Raw genomic sequence first — 5933 nt, 5'->3', positions numbered from 1 at the left:
GCACCTCGCTAGGCGAGCCTGGGGCGAGTATTCGCCTGACCTTCGCTAGGCGAGGCAGAGGCGAACGAGACAGTAGCTGACTTTTCTATTCTGTTTTTTTTTATGTTTTATCATAGCCATGCATTATTCATCCTATCCTATTTATTGTTGTGATATTTCTCCGGTGTAATCTTCGATTGCACCCTGATTTGGTGTTCTGACATGTTTCTTTTTTTTGAGTTTCGTAAAGGTTCACATATCCCAGGAAAAGGTTATTGGCTAGGTATTCCACTTTATTTGTGGGATACCCTTGTGGAGTTTCACCCTAAATTAATTTTTAATGTATTAATTTCTAATGTATTAATTTTTTAATATATTATTTTTAATAATTTTAATGTGGAGTTTCATCCTAATTATATAATTAATTGTAAAACTTTGCCTTTGAATAAGTGATCTTGGACCTCTCTTTGTTGCCTTACGATTACGATATTACGGTCATGTCCCGCGAACGTGGGGATACCCTTAGCAAAGACCCTTCGGTTAAATCATCATAAAATAAATTATAGTCCCTCGGATGTTGCCTTCGAATATACAACTTTGTCCCTCGATGACCCTCCGATGTTGCCTACGGTTAAAAGATGATAGTCCCTTCGAATGCTAAGATATCCTCGTAACTGTTGCCTTCAATGACCTATCGATGACCCTACGATGACCCTTAAACATCCAAAGGATAAAACTACTTATTTCTCAATAATAAGGACAGTTTTACCCTCATAAGGATAGGAAATGCTCATAAAGACCTTGGGTCGGTATAACTCTTAATTGTTGGCTCACAATCTAAAAACAATTTTCACACCTCACACCTTTCAAAATATCTTTAAAAAATCACCACTTGGTATATATTCATACTAGAATCATTACCGAGTTATATTTTTCTAAACAATTTCCAAAACTAAACGAGATAACTACTTTGTATATATTCATACAAGAATCATTACAAAGTTAAATTCTCTTTCCAAAAACAATTTTCCAAACAATTCACAAACACTTTTTTTCAGACAAAAATAATATAAGTGATCGAGCAATTAAGAGCCCATGGATAACCATGGATACAAAGGGTGCTAACACCTTCCCTTTGTATAATGTACCTCCCGAACCCAAAATCTAAATTAAGGTCTTTCCTGTTCTTTTCCACCTTTCCTTATTGGATAAAAGAAAAGTCGGTGGCGACTCTTGCTAACCGCGACATTGCGATAAAAAACACAAAAAGTCCAGTTCACCGTATGACACCGATATTTTCCGCCGAGCAAAACTGCTATGCTGAGAGCTCAGATCAACGGATTCATGCAAAAAGATGTGGAATCTCTCTACGAAGCGTGGGAGAGATACAAGGACATGATGAGGATATGTCCATATCACGATCTCGAAGACTGGGTGATCATTCACACATTTTACAATGGGCTTCTGTATAACACAAGACTTACAGTAGATGCTGCCGCGGGCGGTGCACTTATGGATAAGCCGTACAACAAAGCCTATCAACTCATTGAAAACATGGCCCGAAACCATTGCCAATGGGGAGGTGAACAAACTCCAGTGGAAAATTCCCAGACAAAGGGTGGAATATACGAAATCAGTAGCCTTGACCATGTTCATGCAAAGGTAGATGCCCTTGTTCAAAAATTAGATAACTTGACCATACCACCCGCAACCACCGTGGTTGCTGTAACTCCAAACCGTCAGTTATGTGGAAACCCTGGACACACTACACAAGAATGTCAAATATTAGCAGGAGTCCCAACCGATCAAGTGAATTACACACAAGGAAATCCCTATTCGAATACCTACAACCCAGGTTTGAAAAACCATCCCAATTTCTCGTATAAGAATAACAATGCCCTTTATGCACCTGGCCAAGCACCAGCTGTTCCGCCTGGATATCAAAAGCCAACTAATAATGCTCCTAACATGCCTAGGAAGTCAAATCTCGAATTGATGATGGAAAGCTTCATAGCTACCCAAGCTCAGACAAACAAAGACTTCTTGAACCAAAACATACATACTAGCGAGCAACTTAAACAACTAGCGAACAAAGTAGACGCCTTAGCCACCCACAATAAAATGCTTGAAACACAGATTTCACAAGTGGCTCAACATCAAGCATCTACACCCGCTCCAGCTGGGACATTTCCTGGAAAGCCGCAACCTAATCCAAAAGGACATGCAAATGTCGTTATACTGAGGAGTGGAAAAGAAGTAGACGGACCCGTAGATCCAAGACTCCAAAACCCTGCTATGTACCAGATAAAACCTCAACTGAGCAGGTGACTGAACCAAAGGAAACAGAAGATAATACCCAAGAGGCCGAAGAGAAAGAGAAACCTTATGTGCCTCCACCTCCTTATAAACCACCCACTTTGTATCCTCAAAGACTCAAAAGTTCTAAAACTGCGAGTCAATTTAGGAAATTTGTTGAACTTCTGAAGCAACTAAACATTACGATACCCTTTACAGAAGCCATCACACAAATGCCCTCATATGCCAAATTTCTTAAGGAAATCCTATCCAATAAGAAAAAGATTGAGGATGACAAAACAATTACACTTACTGCCGAGTGTAGCGCCATAATCCAGAATAACATGCCTCCCAAACTAAATGACCCAGGTAGTTTCTCCATACCCTATGTCATTGGAAAATTCGTCATAGACAAAGCTCTATGCGATCTAGGAGCCAACATTAGTGTAATGCCCTTAACCATTTGTAGAAGGCTTAGTATGGGAGAATTAAGAACGACCAAGATATCTGTTCAATTAGCTGACCCCTCAATCAAATATCCTGTCGGTATACTAGAGAATGTCCCAGTACGTGTAGGACAATTTTACATTCCTACAGACTTTATAATCATGGACATCAAAGAAGATGCCAGTACACCTATCATACTAGGAAGGCCATTCTTGGCTACCGCCGGAGCCATAATAAACGTAAAGAGAGGTAAGCTGACATTCGAAGTTGGAGAGGAAAAGGTTGAATTCATCTTGACCCAATTCTTACAAGCGCCAGCTATAGACGACACCTGTTATCTACTTGGTATCATAGACGAGTGCGTGAGAAAGATAGAGATGCAAGAAACCACATACTCTGAAATAATGAAAATCCAAATCCCTCTAATCTTTGAAGACAATAATTAGCATGAACCATACCAAAACGAAAGTCTAAGCGAATGCTTAGCACTTACACCCGACCACATGCCATGCCCAAAGAAACCTGACTTGGAATTAAAAGCACTACCAAAGAACCTAAGATATGAATTCCTAGACGCTGAACTAAAAAGACCAGTAATAGTCAACGCTGACTTAGGACAGATGGAAACTGAGAAATTACTAGATGTTCTAAGAAAATACCCAACAGTGTTAGGATATAACATCGCCGATCTAAAAGGAATAAGTCCTTCTATTTGTATGCATCGCATTATGCTAGAGGAAGATTGTAAAACCTCTAGAGAACACTAGAGAAGGATCAACCCAATCCTAAGTACCGTAGTCAGGGATGAAGTAAAGAAACTGCTAGATGCTGGAATCATATACCCGATCTTCGATAATCAATGGGTTAGCCCCGTTCATGTAGTACCCAAGAAAGGGGGTGTTATAGTTGTTAAAAATGAGAAGGGCTAATCCATATCACAAAGAGTTGTGACCGGAAGTAGAATGTGCATTGACTATAGAAAACTAAACAAAGCCACTTGGAAAGATCATTTCCCTCTACCCTTCATTGACCAAATGCTTGAATGATTGGCTAAGCATTCTCACTTCTGCTATCTAGACGGTTATTCAGGATTCTTTCAAATCCCAATCCATCCTGACGACCAAGAAAAGACTATCTTCACACGCCCTTATGGTACATTCGCCTATCGACGAATGCCATTTAGCTTATGTAACGCTCCCGCAACATTTCAAAGATGCATGATGGCCATCTTCGCCGATTTTATAGACGACATCATGGAAGTCTTCATGGACGATTTTTCTGTTTATGGGCAGAGTTTTGAAGGATGTCTATCTAACCTCGAAATGGTACTCGAAAGATGCGTGAAAGTAAACCTTGTTTTAAACTGGGAGAAATGCCATTTCATGGTTCAACAAGGAATTGTATTAGGTCACGTGGTATCTGACAGAGCAATTGAAGTAGACAAAGCTAAAATCGAAATCATAGAGAACCTTCAACCTCCGAAAATCGTACGAGAAATAAGAAGCTTTCTAGGACACGCCGGTTTCTACCGACGTTTTATCAAAGATTTCTCGAAAATTACCAAGCCACTTACAGGATTACTAATGGAAGACGCTGATTTCATATTTGATGAAAAATGCTTAACAGCGTTCAACCAACTGAAAACATCTTTAATCACCGCACCCATAATGCAACCACCTGACTGGAGATTACCTTTTGAAATCATGTGCGATGCGAGTGATTACGCAGTAGGCGCAGTACTAAGACAAAGGAAGGATAAGAAGCTTCATGCTATTTACTATGCAAGTAGAACGCTAGATCCAGCCCAAATGAACTACGCCACCACTGAAAAAGAACTTCTAGCCGTCGTGTTCGCTTTGGACAAATTTCGTTCCTACCTGGTAGGGGCAAAAATTATCATCTATACCGACCATGCCGCTATTAGATATCTGTTAAGTAAGAAGGATGCCAAACCAAGACTTTTAAGATGGATCCTGCTCTTACAAGAATTTGATTTAGAAATAAAAGATAAGAAAGGTACTGAAAACATAGTAGCAGACCACTTATCACGTATCGAAGGGAATAAACCTGAACAAATCCCAATTAACGATGATTTCCCTTACGAACGACTCGTAGCCCAAATGGGAAGTGATATGTCTGAACTAACATTAAACGATACAGAAATAGAAGAATCTGTGGAAGAAATACATGTGAATGCGACTCTGCCATGGTATGCTGATTTTGTCAACTACCTAGCCGTCGGAGTACTTCCACCGGACTTATCTTACCAACAGAAGAAGAAATTCTTCCATGACCTAAAACAGTATTACTGGGATGAACCTCTACTTTTTAAAAGAGGGACCGACGATATTTTCCGTCATGTGTTCTGGAGGACGAAATAGATGATATAATCTCTCATTACCATTCCGCTCCCTATGGAGGGCACACAAGTACCTCGAAGACCTGCACTAAGATCCTGCAATCAGGCCTCTTTTGGTCCACTCTATGGAAAGACATCGATAACACGGTGATAAAATGCGACCGGTGCCAACGCACTGGCAACATCTCAAGATGCGATGAAATGCCACAAACGGGAATCTTAGAAGTAGAAGTCTTCGATGTATGGGGGATTGACTTCATGGGACCATTCCCAGCTTCTTTTGGTAATAAATACATACTCGTTGTTGTCGACTATGTTTCAAAATGGATCGAGGATGTAGCCTCTCCGGCAAATGACACACGAGTAGTGATCAAGTTATTCAAAAACATTATCTTTCCCAGATTCGGTGTGCCAAAACTAGTTGTTAGTGACGGTGGCTCCCACTTCATATCGAATATATTTGGAAAACTTCTTCTGAAGTATGGAGTCCGACACCGAGTAGCAACACCGTATCATCCACAAACTAGCGAGCAAGTCGAAGTCTCAAATCGAGAAATAAAACAAATTCTTGAGAAGACCGTAGGAATATCCAGAAAAGACTGGTCATCCAAACTAAACGAAGCTTTGTGGGCCTACATGACGGCATATAAAACCCCGATAGGAACCACACCCTTCAAACTAGTTTATGGTAAATCATGCCACCTCCCTGTGGAATTAGAACACAAAGCATATTGGGAAATTAAAACCCTAAATATAAACTACACTTCCGCAGGCGAGAAACGGATTCTGGACATCCACGAACTAGAGGAGCTGAGATTGGAAGCTTACGAAAATGTCAGGATCTACAAAGAAT

General features: G+C 40.3%; 1 non-coding gene across 1 annotated transcript; it reads right to left on the bottom strand.

Moving 5' to 3' along the window:
• Window positions 1-1296: 1296 nt before the first annotated feature.
• LOC127099140 (small nucleolar RNA R71) lies at window positions 1297-1403 on the bottom strand. Its single transcript, XR_007793688.1, has one exon. It is a non-coding gene; the product is annotated as a small nucleolar RNA R71 (small nucleolar RNA).
• Between the last annotated feature and the right edge of the window lie 4530 nt (window positions 1404-5933).

The sequence above is a fragment of the Lathyrus oleraceus genome, chromosome 6 (assembly GCF_024323335.1).
Source record: "Lathyrus oleraceus cultivar Zhongwan6 chromosome 6, CAAS_Psat_ZW6_1.0, whole genome shotgun sequence".
Classification (NCBI taxonomy): Eukaryota; Viridiplantae; Streptophyta; class Magnoliopsida; order Fabales; family Fabaceae; genus Lathyrus; species Lathyrus oleraceus.
Note: the sequence above shows the minus strand (reverse complement) of the source record. Positions and strands in the feature narration are given on the sequence as shown.